This window comes from Chiloscyllium plagiosum, chromosome 2 (assembly GCF_004010195.1).
Source record: "Chiloscyllium plagiosum isolate BGI_BamShark_2017 chromosome 2, ASM401019v2, whole genome shotgun sequence".
Lineage (NCBI taxonomy): Eukaryota > Metazoa > Chordata > Chondrichthyes > Orectolobiformes > Hemiscylliidae > Chiloscyllium > Chiloscyllium plagiosum.
This window is the reverse complement of record NC_057711.1, coordinates 17424777-17443418: the sequence shown is the minus strand read 5'-3', so window position 1 is coordinate 17443418 and position 18642 is coordinate 17424777. Positions and strand designations below refer to the sequence as shown.

General features: G+C 43.2%; 1 protein-coding gene across 4 annotated transcripts in view; it reads right to left on the bottom strand.

Annotated features, from left to right (window-relative positions):
- Positions 1-18173, bottom strand: part of wdr17 (WD repeat domain 17) — a 159162-nt gene extending 140989 nt beyond the window's left edge. The window contains exons 1-2 of one of the 4 annotated variants that reach the window (XM_043704725.1): positions 18067-18173; positions 15925-16052 (exon numbers count right to left, since the gene is read on the bottom strand). The gene's annotated coding sequence lies outside the window, so the exon portion shown is untranslated. Of the gene's footprint in view, positions 1-15628; positions 15712-15924; positions 16388-18066 lie in introns of those variants that run through there. The other 3 variants (XM_043704714.1, XM_043704734.1, XM_043704743.1) reach the window with 3 other exon arrangements.
- Between the last annotated feature and the right edge of the window lie 469 nt (positions 18174-18642).

Here is an 18642-nt window from a genome sequence, read left to right as displayed (position 1 = left end):
CTCGCATCCAAGTCATTTAAGTAAATGACAAAAAGTAGAGGACCCAGCACCGATCCTTGTGGCACTCCACTGGTCATGTCATCAGACAATTTACCAGCAAGATAGCAACCCGGTGGGATCTGAAAAGCCAAATCTCACAGAACACTCAGTTTTCATTGATGAAGTGTGGTTTCAGAAGAAAGATTGGTATGTCTTGTCCCTTCTGTTGTCACTGACACTGAACCTAAAATGTGTGGCCCAATTTTCAAAGACATGAAGCAGATAATTTGCTAATGTGGTCTTGTTTTGGGGACAGTAACCTAGTTTTGATACACAAAACTAGAGGAAAGAAGAGAGAACATCCAAACAGGTCAGTCCAAAGATGTGCCGGTTCGGTGGATTGACCATTTTAAATTGACCATAGTATCCATGGATGTTCAAGCGAGGTGGATTAGCTATGGGAAATGCATGGTTACAGGAACAGGATAGGAGGAGTGGGTTTGGGTGGACTCCACTTCAGAGGGTCAGTGTAGACTTGATAGGCTGAATGGCCTGCTTCCTCACTGGAGAGATTCCATGATCTATGAAATACAGAAAGATTTGGATGGATTGAGAGATTTGATGGATAAATGAATAGATAAGTGAACAATTACAAGGTGAGCCTGGGAAAAGAAAATAATATAAAATGAATGATAGTATGAATGACAGACATAACCATTGTGAGGAATCTGATGCAGAGTTTGCTGAAAATGTTATCATATCGTTCAACAATGTTTAGCAGAAAACCTAGTAAGACCTTGAAGAGTTTAAAATGTGTAGGCAGAGTGTAAGATTATAAATCCCAGGACCATCTTGTTTCGACTTCATCTGCCTGTAGATTATAGTAACATAACAATATTCATTGACATTTACAGTTTAGACTGTACACATGTTTAGACAGACAATAGACAATAGACAATAGGTGCAGGAGTAGGTCATTCTCCCCTTTCATTATGATCATGGCTGATCATCCGCAATCAGTATCCTGTTCCTGCCTTATCCCCATAACCCTTGATTCCACTATCCTTAAGAGCTCTATCCAACTCTTTTTTGAAAGTATCCAGAGACTAGGCTTCCACTGCCTTCTGGGGCAGAGCATTCCATACACCCACCACTCTCTGGGTGAAGAAGCTTCTCCTCAACTCTGTTCTAAGTAGCCTACCCTTTATTTTTAAACAGTGTCCTCTGATTCGGGACTCACCCAACAGCGGAAACATGCTTCCTGCCTCCAGAGTGTCAAATCCTTTAATAATTTTATACGTTTCAATCAGATCCCCTCTCAGCCTTCTAAACTCAAGGGTATACACGCCCAGTCGCTCCAAGCTTTCAGTGTAAGATAGTCCCACCATTCCGGGAATTGACCTCATGAACCTGCACTCCCACAATAGGCAGAATGTCTTTCCTCAAATTTGGAGACCAAAACTGCACACAGTACTCCAGGTGCGGTCTCACCAGGGCCCTGTACAGCTGCAGATGGACCGCTTTGCTTCTATACTCAATTCCTTTTGTTATGAAATAACAGCATTAAATTCAATTAAGCACAATAAACCTGGAAAACGTTTCACGGTTTTTACAAGTTTATCTGCAAGGGTAGTGTGGTATTCTCATGAAGTGGAAGATGAAGTGATTTCACCAAGTGAAGAAATGTAAATCCATTGGAAGATTGTGCAAAACACTAGCCATATAGAAACTGCATCCAGTGATTTTAAACATCTGTGCATAAATTATTAATACTTTCTCTCTTATAATGCATAACATTGTTTCTCCACAATTCAAGTGAATATTAATGAAACATCACATGGAGCCTTTTTTTGTCTTTCATACCAGTTCTCTTGAATACATCAAAGTGATATGTGAGACATTTGTAACATTGCAGTTAGAGACATCAGACAATGTCATTCAAAATCTTGGTCCCGTTCTGTCATTCAATTAGATCTTTGGTTCCATACTGTTAATGCTCTTGTCTAAAAAAGATGAACCAATCTGTGTTTTGAAAGTTTTAGCAGATTTTTGAGAAATTTATCTAAGCACTTCCTGACCTCAGCCTTGTAAGGCTTCGCCCTTATTCTTAGGTTATTCAAAATTACGGTCAGCACAAAATAAATTCTTAACCGCCCCAAGAACTATGCAGCACCACACTGCACAAAGGTGACACCTGGGAAATGTTCTAAAGGGCAGGAAACAGGAAAAGGTTTAGTATCTGAGGCTAGTGTCAACCAGGAATGCTAATTCCTGCAGAGATAAGTGGAAAAATGATTCTAGCAGAACAGGTGGCATGGTGGCTCAGTGGTTAGCACTGCTGCCTCATAGCACCAGGGTCCCAGGTTCGATTCCAGCTGTGTGGAGTTTGCACATTCTCCACGTGTCTGTGCAAGTTTTCTGTGGGTGCTCTGGTTTCCTCCCGCAGTCCAAAGATGTGCAGGTCAGGTGAATTGGCCATGCTAAATTGCCCATAGTGCTAGGTGCCTTAGTCAGAGGGATATGGGTCTGGATGGGTTACTCTTCAGAGGGTTAGTGTGGACTGGTTGGGCCCAATGGCCTGTTTCCACACTGTACGGAATCTAATCAGAACACTGTGTTAGAGAAACACTCTAATGCTCAAGTTTCTATGGAGGTTTTGCATGAAAACTGCATAGTTATTGCTTAAACAATAAAACAGCAAAAGGTTTAAGTGTTAAAAGTAAAAATTGAAAATACATACAAAATCAGAGATGAAACATTGGCAACCAGTTTTGCACTCATTGTGAATTAATGCACTCTGCAGAAAATAGACTGGATTGTAAAATTTTGAGAGAAACCAGGGAGGTTTATCCTTGGATGTTCCAAAAGTACCAAGCTAATCAGCAAGCCTAAAAAAAAAGACCCCAAATCTTTCTGAACTTTCATTTTTTTTGGTAGAACCAATAACTGCCGAGCTCACTGAGTTTCCAGCACTCCCCATTTGTGGTAGAAAAGCATTGTTTTGGCACACATTGCTTGATGCATTGAGGCAGCTAAGGTCTGAGCCTTAAAACAGCACAGGCTGCACAGTAATGACAACTGGCAGGCAGAAAAACCACTCATTTGGCACCAACGATTTCTCCCATTACCTCATCCCTTTTATACGTCGACATCAACAATGTTTTACTATTCACCTTTTCATAGAGACTAGGAGCAGGAGTAGGCCATTTGGCCTTCCACAAGCCTCATTCCTGATGAAGGCTTAAACCTAAAATATTGATTCTGCTGCTCCTCGGATGCTGCCTGACCTGCTGTGCTTTTCCAGCAACACACTTTCAACTCTGATCTCCAGCATCAGCAGTCCTCACTGTCTCCCATTTGGCCCTTGAGTCTGCTCTGCTATTCAATATGATCATGTTCATTTTATAATACAAATTCTACATGTTTTTCTATTTACTGCATGCCATTAGAATTATAGGATCATATCACAGTTACAGTGGAAAATACGGCTATTTGGCCTGTTGATCCGATGACGGCTTTGTGCAAAGAAAACTTAATTTTTCCCAGTCATGACGCCGACACATATTTTTCACATCAAGATTTGGAGATGCTGGTGTTGGACTGGGGTGTACAAAGTTAAAAATCACACAACACCAGGTTAAGCTGGTGCTTCTAATTAAACCTATTGGACGATAACCTGGTATTGTGTGATTTTTGACTTTTCCCATCAGGAATTTATTCCATTCCCAATTTGTTGCATGAGGAGGACAACTGCAGTAAATTCTGGAACTGCATTGAACATTCTCTGTGTGGATCAGATCAGTAACACATCTCTTGCAGTGGTTGTCAAGGCTTTTTTTGTACCAAGCCCACTATAACCTTGATGTGTTGCTCTGGCTCTGTACGAATCTACACTGAAATATTTGCAAGCAATATTCATAATGTCTTATGAATTAAAAGGAACTACTCAAGGCTTAGCAGTTCATTCACTTCAAAGTGCAAACAGTGTCAGACATGCCTGAGGCTGGATGTCTGTTGGGAAGTGAATGCTGCTAAGGAAGTACCTAACAATTTATTATTCTTCGGGTTCTGCTCTTTGTAGCCACAAGGAATCATTTCAAGACATAAATGTAAGCACATGCTCTTGGTCTTTGAACATAAGTACTAGCAGCAGGAGTAGGCAATTGAGCCGGCTCTATAACTTAATGCGATCATGCATTCACTTCATTTTCTTGCCCACTCCCCAATATCTTCATCCCATTATTAGTTAAAAATCTGTCTATTTCCTCCTTAAATTTATCCAGTGTCCAAGCATCCATCATATTCTGGGCTAATGAATTCTATAGTTTGAGAGAAGTAATTCCTCCTCATGTCTGCTTTAAATCTGCCACCCCAAGAGTAGATTGGCTCCTGTGAAGAGTGTGTTGTCCTATGAGGAGAGGCTGAATAAACTGGATTCAATGTAGAGGACTGAGGGATAGCTTAATGTTTGGATATACCACAGTCTATGTCATTTCAATATCAACTCTAAGTGATTACTAAATTTAATCCAGAAATATCATGGTGAGTTTTGGGAGGTTGCGTGGAAGAGAACAATCCTTTTTCAACAGAACTAGATAATTAAGTGAACTTGGGCCAAATCATCTTTACAGAGTACATGAAACTAGGAGCTAGGTTCACATGCATAGAAATCCCATGTGCACTGGTGCATTGTAAGTTGCTCATCAGTGCCTTTTAACGTCACATTAGCTGTGATCCCATTTTAGCCACAGAAGTGATCACCAACTGCCTTTGAAAATAAGAAGTGTAACTTCTGCAGCAACGTGTGTTTTATTCTTCTTATAACTCATCAAAGTTGTTTCAAAATTCTGTACCAAAATTTGCAGAGTTGCAAGTAATCATCTGCTATAAAAGTGGTTTGCATTTGAATAATTCAGCCCCACTAATCGTTTAAATAAAAAAACTGAAAGAACTGCAGATGCTGGATATCAGAAGCAAAAACCAAAATTGCTGGGAAACGTCAGGAGGCTTGGCAGTATCTGTGGAGAGAAATCAGTGCACGTTTCGGGATCTGAAGCATTAACTCTGACTCCTCTCCATAGATGCTGCCAGCTCTTCTGAGATTTTCCAACAATTTCTGTTTTTGTTTTTTATTTAAATAATGTTTGCTTGAACATCTCACCTATTTAACTCACATGCATTTTTGTGATTCCAAAGTCTGTGATGGAGTCCATAACTCCATAGTCTCCAAATGAAAATCTAAATTCACACTACAATGCCAAGATATAGATTTTTCCACACAAATAGGTGTGCTAATTGGACATACTAATTCAGAAAGTCCTGGATTTAGAGTAGTTTGTTTAATGATTTGGAGATGCCGGTGTTGGACTAGGATGTACAGTTAAAAATCACACAACACCAGGTTACAGTCCAACAGGTTTATTTGGAAGCACTAACTTTCGGAGTGCTGCTCCATAATAAGGTGGTTGAGAGACTTAATGAACAATCCAGGTCTTTTTCAATATATAATTTCAGTTACATCACACTGTAAACTTTTGCTATAAATTCTGTATCCTACAATCTTTTACTCCACAACCACCTGATGAAGGAGCAGCACTCTGAAAGCGAGTACTTCCAAATAAACCAGTCGGACTGTAACCTGGTGTTGCGTGATTTATAACTTTAATTAATGTAAGCATCTTTAACTCAATAAACATCTCAAGAAGATTCAAATGAGAATTGTCAATGCAACATAACACCAAGCCTTGTAAAGTGCTGTAGTAACACAAACACAGAAAATGGGAACACGATGAAGCCATTTGGCTCTTGCTAAACAAGTTATCAGATGACACCAAGATTGGTCGAGTGGTTATTAACAAGTAAGATGATTATAGGTTATAAGAAGATATAGATGGGTTGGTGAGATGGGCAGAACAATGGCAGATGGTATTTAATCCTGATAAGTGCGAGGTGATGCACTTTGGAAGGAAAAAAAAGATGAGGGAGTATTTAATGAATGGCAGGACACAGGGTAGCTCAGAGGAACAGAGGGAACTTGGGGTAAGCATTCATAGATTCCTGAAGCCAGCAAAGCACATGAGTAGGATGGTTAGGAAGGCATACAGAATATTTATTTTCATCAGCTATGGCATAGAATATACGAGCAAAGAGGTAATATTGGAATTGTACAGAGTGCTAATCAGGTCACAGCTAAAGTACTGTGTGCAGGTCTGGTCACCTCACTACAGCAAGGATGTGATAGCACTAGAGGGGGTACAGAGAGGGTTCACCGGAATATTCACTCAAATGGAGAAATTGAGCGAGAAGGAGAGAATAGATATACTTGGATTGTCATTTTTAGAGCAGAAAAGACTAAAGGAGGACATGATTGAGGTGTATAAGATTATAAGGGGTATGGAAAGGATGAATAGATAGCCACTGCTCCCCTTGGTTGTGGAGTCAATCACAAGAGAGCATAGTTTTATGGTGAGGGACAGGTGATTCGCAGGGGATTTGGGAACAAAACGTTTTCACTCAGCCGGCGGTGGGAATCTGGAATCCACTGTCTTGGAAGGTAGTAGAGGCTGGAAACCTCACAACCTTTAAAATATATTTGGATGAGCTTTTCAAATGTCATAACATTCAAGGATTAGGACAAGTGTGGGAAATTAGAATCGACTTGCCTTTAGTGATGGTTATATTGATGCAGACTCAATGGGCCAAATAGCTTTTTCTGCACTGGAAACATCTCTGAATCTTTGAGCCTTCTCCACTATTCTATATAATCATGGCTGATCATCCAATTCAGTCCCCATTTCCATTTTCTCCTGTGCCTTTTGATCCTTTTAGCCCTAAGGCCATGGCTAATCCATCTAACCTAAACATCACTGGACACTACAGGGAAATTTAACATGGCCAATCCATCTATCTTACCCACCTTTGGAATATGGGATCAAACCAGAGCACCTAGCAGCAACTCACATGGGGAGAATGTGCAAACACTACACAGCCAGTTCCCTTATCGTTGGATTTGAACCAAGGTCCCTGGCAGCGTCAAGCAGTAGTGCTAACTACTGAGCCACCTTAGCTGCCCTGAATTACTCCAATCACCAGAGAATATTCTCCTTGATTCTCATTTGTTCCAATTTTGCAAGGATTACTCAAGTCCACACTTGTCAACTGTGGCCTTTTCAATTCAGTCATTTCACTTTCCCCCTCCATACAACTCGTTAATGAGGATGTCAGATGGGACGTTTTCCTTCATAATGAGAGGAAATGAACATAAAAGCAAGGATCAAATGGAGAATGCTGAGAAAACTCAGCAGGTCTGGCAGCATCTGTGGTGAAAGAAACAGAGCTAATATTTTGAGTCTGTTTAAGCTCTGATGAGATATTGTTCTGGATGAAGAAAGTGAATTTATTACAGGCAAGTTGTGGATGACACAAAAGTCATTGGGAAGTAGTGAGTAGTGAGTATTTTACAGAGTCTACAGAAGGATATAAAGAGTTTAAAATGGAGGTGAAACATAATGCAAGAAAACATGAGGTTATGTGCTTTGGCAGGAAAAATAAAGGAGCTGAATATTATTTAAGTACAGAAAGATTGCAGAAAGTTCCAGCAAAGAGGGATTTTCATAAATCACAAAATGCCAGCACCCAAGTTGAGTGGGTAACACAGAAGGCAAAAGAATGTTGGCCTTTATTTCACAGGGAATGGGGTAGGGAAGCTTTGCTAAAATGATACACGGCACTAGTCAGGCCACAACTGGAATACTGTGAGCAGTTTTAGGCCCCTTATCTGAAGAACAATATACTGTCATTGGAGGCAGTCCGGTGAATACTCACAGGACTGACATCAGATAGGGAGGGACTGTCTTTTGAGGAAAGGTTGAATAGATTGGTCCTATGCTTATTGCAACTTAGAAGATTGAGAGGCAACCATCTTGAAAAATACAAGATTCTTCAGGGAGTTGATGGTCCTGGAAAAGGAAAGGTTCGCCTTGTGGGAGAATGTAGGACCAGAGAGCATCATCTCACATTACGGATTTGTCTATTTAAGAAAAACATGAGGATGGATTTCTTCTCTTAGAGATTAGTGGGAATTCTTTATTATAAAGAGTTACAGAGCCTAGGTCATAAAGTAAATTGAAGGCTTGGGTTTTTCAGCAGTAAGGGGAATTAAGGGTTATGGGGAAAAAAAACTAGAAAGTGGAGTTGAGGATTATCCGATCAGCCATGACTCAGCCATGGCAAAGTGAAGTCAATGGCCTGCTCCGACATCTTATGTCCTTATGGTGAGAGGTTGGGCTTGTTTCAGCTGGAGTTTACAAAAATGAGATGTGACTCAATCAAAGCAAATAAGACCCTGAATGGTCTTGATAAGGATAATATGCAAATGATGTTTTCTCTTGTGCGTAAATCTATGGTTTTAAAATGAAGGATCATTCACTTAAGACAGAAGTGAAGGTTTATTTTATAAAGGGTGTTACAAGTCTTTGGAACTCTTTGCCTTTTGGAATATTGCTTTCCAATCTGCTCTTCCTGCTGGAGGAAAGATGTTGTGAAACTTGAAAGGGTACAGAAAATATTTGCCAGGATGTGGCCAGGATTGGAGAGTTTGGGCTCTAGGGAGAGGCTGAATAGACTAGGGCTGTTTTCCCTGGAGCATCAGAGGCTGAGGGGTGACCTTATCGAAGTTTATAAAATCATGAGGGGCATGGATAGAATGAACAATTAAGGTCTTTCTTCCAAAAGTAGAGGAGTCCAAAACTAGAGGGCATAGCTTAAAATTGAGAGAGGAAAGATTAAAAAGGGACCAAAGGGACAACTTTATTTTACGCAAAGGATGGTGCGTGTAAGGAATGAGCTGCCAGAGGGAGTGGTGGAGGCTGGTCCAATTACAACATTTAAGAGGCATCTGGATGGGTATATGAATAGGAAGGGTTTCGAGGGATATGGGCCAAGTGCTGGTAAATGGGACTAGATCTATTTAGGATATCTGGTCGGCATGGACGAGTTGGACTAAAGGGTCTGTTTCTGTGCTGTATGACTCTACGATTCTATAAGATAGGCAAAGGAATCAAAGGTCATCGGGGGCAGTGGTGAAGAATGGAATGTTGGATTTGGAACACAAACAGAGCAGCCATGATCTTTTTTGAATAGCAGAGCAGGCTCACGGGGCTGAAGGGCCTACTTCTGGTCCAATTGCACATGCCCATATGTCAGGGGAACGGGGCCTGGACAGAAGAAACATCATTTGGTAAAACATTGAAGATGGTTGCAATTGTACATGGACGATACCCGAGAAACACGAGCAGGAAGCGAAAGCAGCTGAATGTAACAGGACACTGCAGCTCAGAAACAATCATCCAGCATTTACAGATTGCTTGTGCATGAGGAGACTGAAGCTCAGTAGCTAGTTCTTAATCGATCTAACGTCAAGAATTGCAGCAGCCGATTATAATTCCTGCTTAACTGGTAGCTAGGAGCAATTGTTCGATTGCATTGACTTCTTCAAGACTGTGCAAGGTGTATCAAATTGCACATACAATAGACGTCTTAGTCAGGGAATCCTGCTGTTCCAATCACCAGCTGACGACTGAATAACTAAGTAGACTGCAGGCCTTTGTATTAGCTTTCTCGGAGTGCAGGGCACTATCACATATACATTTACGTGAACATGCTCGTCAACAGAAAGTTTTGCATGATTCTCGTGGAACCAGGCAAAGCAGTGTACTGGACTTGCTTCCCCCACATAACCACCCTCCCTGTTCCCATTTTACTCACAGTGACAGATTCATGCTGCATTCGCTGTCATTTCTTGCCATTTCTGATCGCTGAGCTGCCCCTCGGCAAGTGACCTTCCTGTCTCCTGCCTTTGAGGAGGCGGACACCTGAAACTCAACCCTCACAGGCTCCAGTCCAAGTTGAGGAAAAGGGGAGGAAGGGAGGCTTTCAGACGTGCGTTTGCCTTTTATGACTGCCGATTCTCCAGTTAGCAATGTTTACCGCCCTGTGAAATACTTTTGAAGGATACTGACTGCTGTAATGTCGAAAACGGAGCAGAGAATTTTAACACAGCCAACCCCTACACATCACAGTGTGATAATAACTACATAATCCGTTTCAGTGACACTAATTCATACTTCTGGTTAGATGATGGTGGAGTAGGAGTTCTGAGTCTGGGGCTCATCTGCTTTGTCCACTTGTCTTTTTATTTCTTTTCTTTTTCTCTCTTCTCTCAGAATATTTTTCTTCTCTTCTGTTTTATTTTACTTACCTCGTGGCGAAGAGCCCGCTTGTGGTAATGGTATCGGCGGTAGTGTGTGAGCCCAGCAGTGCGGACTCCAGTAGGCCCAGCAGTGTGGACTCCAGTAGGCCCAGCAGCGTGGACTCCAGTAGGCCCAGCAGCATGGAGTCCAGTAGGCCCAGCAATGTGGACTCCAGTAGGTTCAACTGTATGGACTCCAGTAGGCCCAGCAGTGTGGACTCCAGTAGGCCCAGCAGTGCAGAATCCAGTAGGTCCAGTAGTGTGGACTCCAGTAGGCCCAGTAGCATGGACTCCACTAGGCCCAGCAGTGCAGAATCCAGTAGCCCATTAGTGTGGACTCGAGTGGGCCCAGCAGTGCAGAATCCAGTAGGCCCAGCAGTGCGGACTCCAGTAGGCTCAGCAGCGTGGACTTGTGGTGGTGGAATTGGGGATGGGTTTGATTTCCTGGTGACTTCTGCATCATTGAGATAGTCCTAGCACCAACACATGGCTGCTGTGCCGAGGAGAGTTCAGGCTCCTGGCAGCATCCAGTGCAGATTCCAGGAGGCATCAGCGTGGGTGAATTTGGGCCTAGTACAAAATCTAGTGACATCAGCAGCAGCTGTATTGGTGAAGTGGGCCCAAAGCAGATACATGGCAGCGGTGGAGATGGGTTTGGGGCGACACAGTACCTGGCAGCATTGGTGGCATCTGCATTGGTGAGTTCCAGTGAGGATTCGCAGCGGCAAGGAGGTCATGGGAGTGAGATGGTGCCAAAGAGTGGCAACTCTCAGTCCAGCAGCATGGGGACTGATTCCTGGCCACTAGGCCCATGGCCATGATGGAGCACTTAACCAGAAGGACTGTGAAGTTGGACACTTCCATTATTCCTTCATTTTTTTTTGCCTTTATATAGAGTCATAGTGATGTACAGCATGGAAACAGACCCTTCGGTCCAACCAGTCCATGCCGACCAGATATCCCAACCCAATCTAGTCCCACCTGCCAGCACCCAGCCCATATCTCTCCAAACCCTTCCTATTCATATACCCATCCAAATGCCTCTTAAATGTTGCCATTGTACCAGCCTTCAGCACATCCTCTGGCATATCCTATGTTTTGGTTTATTTTTCTTTGTTTTAAGTGGTGCAACACTTTTCACTGTATTTTGTCACAATACATATTTAAATAACTGAAGAAAAAGTAGCAGCTAGGACACAGAGTCAATATGGTGTAGATAGATGTTACTCAGCCCATCATGTCTGTACCAGTTCTATTATCTAGTGCCATTTCTATCCAATGGATATAATTATCCAATGCCCTCTTTCTGCTCAAAGGAATTCCTTGTGTAGTGCTCTGAAACCAAACCAGCCTTCGTTTACTGTCTCCCTCAACGGTTCAGCAGTGCAGCAACCCCCTTGGTACTACATCAGCAGGGCAAGGCTGTGAGCTCATGTCTGCGAGTGGGGTTTGAATACTCAGCCTTCTGGCTCATGTTGAAATGACTACTAACTGGATCTTACCGATTCTTTTACGTTCTTATATGAGCCAACATAAATAAGGTTGAAAAGATAAGACATGCTGCAAATTCAAGATTAAAACTATATATATATGCAGCATTTTCTGATTTTAATCCTGAATTTTCAGCACCTCTTATAATATATATAAAATATAGTCGCAGCAAGTCATCTGGGTAAGAAAATGGATGAACATTATAGGGGCTGGCTTCCCAACAAAGGTTAAATGAATGGCACTTTTGGTCTCATGCATTTCTTACTCAGATTAATATTCGGGCTGTCACAAAAAGCTGGTAACTTCCATGCACCTTTCCTGCAGGAGATCCGTAAGCCTCGTGTTTGGGGGAGATTGTTCGAAAGTGTACCAATCACGGGAGAATCGACTTCAAGCCCTTTTACCGCTGTTACCATGGCAGCAACAATCACTCCCCAGGCTGACCATGAAGTGGGCATTGCACCAGCCCGAACTGGGTCATTGGGTATGAGGGGCTGCCAGGGGCCAGTGTTTTATTTGAAGACCATACATGGGACACCCGTTTGCCGTTTAAGGACAGCACCGGGTGGACTATGCTCCATCAGCCAACAGTCTATCCAAAGGGAAGTCAACAGGTCAGGATTGCTACCTGGTGCCTCCAAATTATCCTGTTGTATCCCTGTTTCTGCTAATCGAGCTCCCTTCTAACTGCTTTGCCTCCAAATCTTCCTAATCAACCCCAGGCTGATCCAGCACCAGCTCAGAGACTAGGTCCTGCCCCAGCTAGAACCCCCAACAGTGCTTAACCAGGAACCCACAAGCTCAATGTCTCGCCACCTGCCAAATTGCAATGAGGACTATGTTTCTGAGTGCAGCAGGTCTCCAGCTGGGGTTACTGAGTGTCCAGCATCCTCCATTCAAATAGCACCCAAAGTCAACCCATCTGACCAAACTGCTCAGAGCTGGTCCACCACACCCTTGGGGCAGGTAGGATCTGAACGTGGTCCTCCGGACTCAGAGGCAGGGATACTACTGCTGTACTACAAGACCGGCTGCATTCTAATCTGAATGTTTAAATCATACTTTTGTCTACAATTGGAGATTGGCCCATGATCTCTTGACTTAATTGAGAGATTTTGCAAGGGCTGATATTACCAAATATACACCGTCGCCAGAAAATAGACACAGACACAGTAAGGGCTACAGTTGCTGGAAGTTAGAGTCAATAAAATGTGGAGCTGGAAAGGCACTGCAGATTAGGCAGCATTGGAGGAGCAGGAAAATCGACAATTTGGGTCAGGACCCTTCATCAGGACTCCTGTGTCCTTCCAGCTCCACATTTTATGAACAGACACAGAAGGTGGTTTTACTATTAGTGTGCGTCTGATGCTTATTCAGATTGAGCGGCAGTCTTCAATATGCAATATACTTTCAGTACCTTCTCTTGAACGCTATTATGGGATGGAGACTTTGGAGTCAATGGCACCACGGTGAAGAGAGGCTGAGGGTTAAACCTTGCAATGTTTTTGCTAAGTGCAAATCACATTGAGATTTGCGGAGTAATTCTCGCTGCAAGAATGACCTTACCAAGCCTGTCATGTTAATTACTGTTTCTGCTCTTAACGGCAAGTACCACAGCCTATCTCCACACTATCTCGCAGAAGTCACCACTCAGCAGGGATCCTCTAGAAAACCAGCAAACGGCCATACAAGCCTTTGGGACTATTATTCACTCAGAGGATGTGGGTATTTCTGGCTAGGCCAGTACTTATTACCCATCCCTAATTGCCTAGAGGACAGTTAAGAGTCAATCACATTCCTGTGGGTTTGGAGTCACGTGTAGGCCTAGTGAGGATGGCAGATTTCCTTCCCTGAAGCACATTAGTGAACCACATGGGTTTTTTTTTCCCAACAATGGCTTCATGGTCATCATTCCATCCTAAATTCCAGATTCTTTATTGAATTCAAATTCCACCAGAGGCCATGGCAGGATGTGAACCCAGGTCGTTAGCTGAGTTTCTGGATTAACAGTCTAAAGATAATGCTATGGGGCAGCACAGTGGCTCAGTGGTTAGCACTGCTGCCTCACACTGCTAGGGACGGGGGTTCGATTCCAGCCTCGAACAACTGTCTGTGTGGAGTTTGCACATTCTCCCCGTGCTTGCGTGGGTTTCTTTCCACAATCCAAAAATGTGCAGGTTAGGTGAATTGGCCTTGCTAAGTTGCCCATAGTGTTTAGGGCTGTGTAGGTTAATGCATTAAGTCAGGGGTAAATGTAGAGTATTGGGAATGGGCTTGGGTGGGATATGCTTCGGAGGGTCAGTGTGGACTTGTTGGGCCGAAGGGCCTGTTTCCACACTGTAGGGATTCCCTGAGTCACTAGGCCTTTTCCTTCCCAGAACTGCTGTGGTCTGTGTATCTTGGCTTTGCTTAGGCCTTCAGGAGAGATGGCAGGGAAGGGGAAACTGGCATCACAGTTCTTAAAGACGGATCCCAGGAGCTCCTTGATCACTGGGTGGTGGAGAAGTCAGGATCTGGAGGACTGGAAGAGGAGGTCACACCACCAGCAGAGGAGATTGTGCCAACCTGGTCAGAGATCGCCACCCTCCATTCAATGGCTGATCTGATAATCCTCAACTCCACTTTCCTGCGTCTTCCTCATAATCCTTGATTCCCTTCCAAATTAAAATCTGCCAACCTCACCCTTGACCATTAACAATGACCCAGGCTTGACAGCCCTCCATGGCAAAGAATTCCACAGATTTACTATCCTCTGAGAGAGGAAATTCCTCCTTATCTCTGTCCGATCTCTTCCTCTGAGATTATTCTCTTTGGTCCTGGATTCTCCAACAAGGGGAAGCAATCTTTCCACATCTACCCCTTCAAGATCCCGAAGAATCTTGTGTATTTCAATGCGGCCACCTTGTTCTCTTCTCTTTTACAAATGGGAACTGCTTTTCCATTTCTACTCGGTCCAGCCCACTCGTAATTTTGAATACCTTAATCAGATCTCCTCTCAGCTCCCTTCTGTCCAAGTAGAATTGTCCAATGATAGGGAGAAGCTGTTCCGGCTCATAAAGAGGGCAAGAGCGAGAGGGAATTGATTTAAAGCAGTGTGCAAAGGATGCAAGGGTGATGTGAGAAAAATCTCTTTCATTCTGCAGGTGGTTAGGGTACGGAACGCGCAGTGTGGTGGAGGCAGGTTCAATTGAGGCATTCAAGAGAGGCACTGGATGATTATTTGAATAGAAATAGTGTGCAAGGGGATGGGGCAAAGACAGGAGATTGGTGCTAGGGAACGATGCTCATTTGAAGAACAGGTGCAGGTACAATGGGCCAAATGGCCTCCTTCTGCAAAGGAACAGTTCTCTACTTCTGTGGTAATGATATAATGTTTCACTGCACGATAATGTTTTCACAAGGTTCTACAAGACCTCCCAGGCATGGTTAAGGAAAATAACTCATCTTATTATCTGAGCTGTCACAGTGGGAAATCAGAGACGATAGAGCATCCTTCATGACCTCAGGGTGCCCCAAGGTGCTTCACAGTCGACAGGAATACTTTTGAACTGTGATCAGGAAACTCAGCAGTCAATGTGTTCATAGCAAGATCTTACTGCCATAATGTGACAACGACCAAATGCTTTAATATTGGGGTGTGCTGCTGATGTCAATCATTCACTGGATGCGGGAACTGAGTGAAAATACTGTGCCATTTTAGAGTCCAATTAAAAGCCAAGCACACTGACGTGAATTTGGAGACCAGGAAGATTTCCGGTCACAAAGAGGATTCGTAAACCTGGCGTGATTTTGATGATAATCCAGTCAATTCATGGTCACCAGTACTGAGACGATAGCTTCATTTACCCCCCACCCCCCCAACCTCCACGCCCCCACCCCCCAATTTCAATAGTCTCTAAACCCCTGTACCTGCCAGGATACCAAGGGCAAACCCACTTTTCTTCAAAATCGTGTGCTGAAGCTTTCAGAAAGCAGGCAGGAGCTCGGTTCACTCTCTCACCCAGAGTGCAGCACCTTCAGCAGTGCAGCACTTCCCCATACTGATATTTAATTCCACAAGTACCTGTACTGGGGACTTGAGCAGACAACATTCAGACTACGAGGTGAGTCACTGTTCAATCTGACAATGCTTTGCACTAATGAGCACTAAGCCGTTCAGGCCTGGATTATAACGACAGGAATACTAAGAGGAGAAGCAACTTTACCTTTGGCACCGCTTGGTTAAGTTTGGAAACTTTGCTGAATATATCTTGGTGCTGGCAGAGTGCGGAGCATCTGAGTCCTCACTGCTCATTAATCCATGATAATAGGAAAGAGTACGATTATTGTCGAGCTGCAGAGAGACATCAGCAAACATTAGTGCGATGCACTCGAACTGTTAGCAGCCCTTTCTGCTGACCTGCTGTCCATTAAGAGGACTAAACAGGATCAACATGATTGAAAGTGAAGGCAGGCTGTGTAGGATTATTGTTCTTCTCCTCAATGCTCACAGCAGCTCATTGATACATCCCTGCTCATCTGTTCAAACCTCTGCATGGCGTCAGGAATCTGAAGAGCCACTTTGAGGAGTATTTTCTATCACTGCAGGAATAGGGCCAGGCTATTCAGCCCATCAATCCTGTCCCACAATTCTAGACCACGGCTGATTGTTGCCTTTGTGTGACCGATATCCTGACATTAAATTAAATTGTATGTGTTTTTCAAAATTTTCTCTTCTGCCTTTATTTTTCGATGAGATCAAATGATCACAAGGCTGAGGCATCTTTTGGGGGGGGGGGGGGGGGGAGGTTAAGGTCAGTGAAAGTGAAACTTGAATTAGCCTCCAGCTCAATATGAGGTGAATTTAGACATTATTACTAAATAAGTTTTGAAAACCCATAACAGGGTAGGCTGTTCTTGCCTTAACATTCAGTGGTTTCTCCCTAAACTCTAGAGTATGAGAGCTTGAATACAGGCCATTCTGCTATAGCATGTGTTTCATCAATGTGAAAGTGAGGACCGCAGACACTGAAATCCTTGTAGAGGGAGGAAGAGAGCTTCTTCAAGCAAGGCATCCTTCAAAGAGAATTTGCAGTAGGTGAAGGGCTCATGCCCGAAACATCGATTCTCCTGCTCCTTAGATGCTGCCTGACCTGCTGCGCTTTTCCAGCAACACATTTTCAGCTTTCACCAATGTGAGTTCACTGTAATATGATTGACAAATTGGGGATGCTGTTTCTGAAGCGCCAAATTTTAAAATGTGTGTTGGATCTAATGCAATTACATCACCAATACTTTAAATGCTGATTCTAAAGAGCCGTTTCTCTATAACATGGAGTTGCACAGCCATTGCGTTACAGAAGAACTGACTGTATATTTAGTCAAGAACGTTATAACACAAGTATTGCTCACCTCATTTCAGAACCCAAAGGAACTCCTGACGAGCCTTTCCAAAAGAATAAAAGTCCTGTTTGAACTTATTTTTGTTTTCCCAAAATTTCACTCACTGTTGAATGTGGTCAACTTCTTTCAATAAGATTACTAATTTCCACAGACATCTGTGAACAATGCTGATTTAGAGGTGCCAGTGTTGGACTGGGGTGTACTTATGATCTGCCTCTATTCTTGATGAAGGGCTTTTGCCCGAATCGTCAATTTTCCTGCTCCTCGGATGCTGCCTGACCTGCTGTGCTTTTCCAGCACCACTCTAATCTAGACTCTGGTTTCCAGCATCTGCAGTCCTTGTTTTTACCCTGTACTTGTGATCTGTGTAATTCTGTGTCTTACAATCTTATACTCCACAACCATCTGATGAAGGAACAGCGCTCCGAGAGCTAGTGCTTACAAATAAACCTGTTGGACTCTCACTTAGTGTTAGATTTTTAACTTTTTTAACTCACAGGAAATTGATCTGAATGAAGGAATCTAAGGCATTGTTGCGCAGTTTGCCGATGACACAAAGACACGTGGGGGGATGGATCTTGTTGGGGAAGCAGGAGGCTGTAAAAGGATTTGGACAGGCTTGGAGAATAGGCAAAGTAGTGGCCGATGGAAGACAATGTGGGAAAATGTTATGTACTTTGGTTGGAAGAATAGAGGATGCAGACTATTTTCTAAAAGGAGAAAGGTTTCAGAAATTGGAAACACAAAAGGCCTTGAGAGTCCCAGTTCAGGATTGTCTTAAGATTAACATGTAGGTTCAAATCAAAGGTCAAACAGGAAACGAGACGTCATGACCTGGGAGTACTTGTTATTGTCACTCAGTCTCAGGCATGGATAGATATTTAACGCTCTCACCATAATGTAGTACATATAACATTTATGAAAATATTATTTACTTATACAGACTCTTGTCTTTAAATTTTTACCTCTCTGTGATACTCCAGCTCTGTGACTCCATGGCCCTTGAACCTTCAGTCTGTCAGAGCGTGGTCCCTTGCTCATCCCTCTGTCGGAGAACTGCCTTACATGTGTCTTCCAAATAGAATCAAATTTAAGTCTAAGAAAGGAAATGGCTTGTCATAATTCAACCATGAAGAGGTTTACAAACAATGCATTCCTTCCCACTTACGGAAACAAGGCCCAGCTATAGCTCATTCAGTAGACTTAAACATATCCTCCCTGATCTCTGCGTGGGATCTTTTTGTTAGCAAAATACATGAGAAACTATCGGGATAACACAAGGAACTGATGCAGATTAATGATGGGGTGACAGGGTGCAAAATCAACATTGCCACTGTTACTGTGGGTTTCCTGTCCAGCGATTGATGCTAAAGTGACCCTGAAAACATAGTAGCTACTGCAAATGGCCCTAATATCCTTGAACCTGGAAGGGCGAGGCAGGAATCTGTCCAACTTCCTGCTTCTGGTCATTATTGAGCTACTTCAGTTTGTCTTTATACATAAAAGCACATTTGGATGACAGAAACAGGCTGCACTCTCTT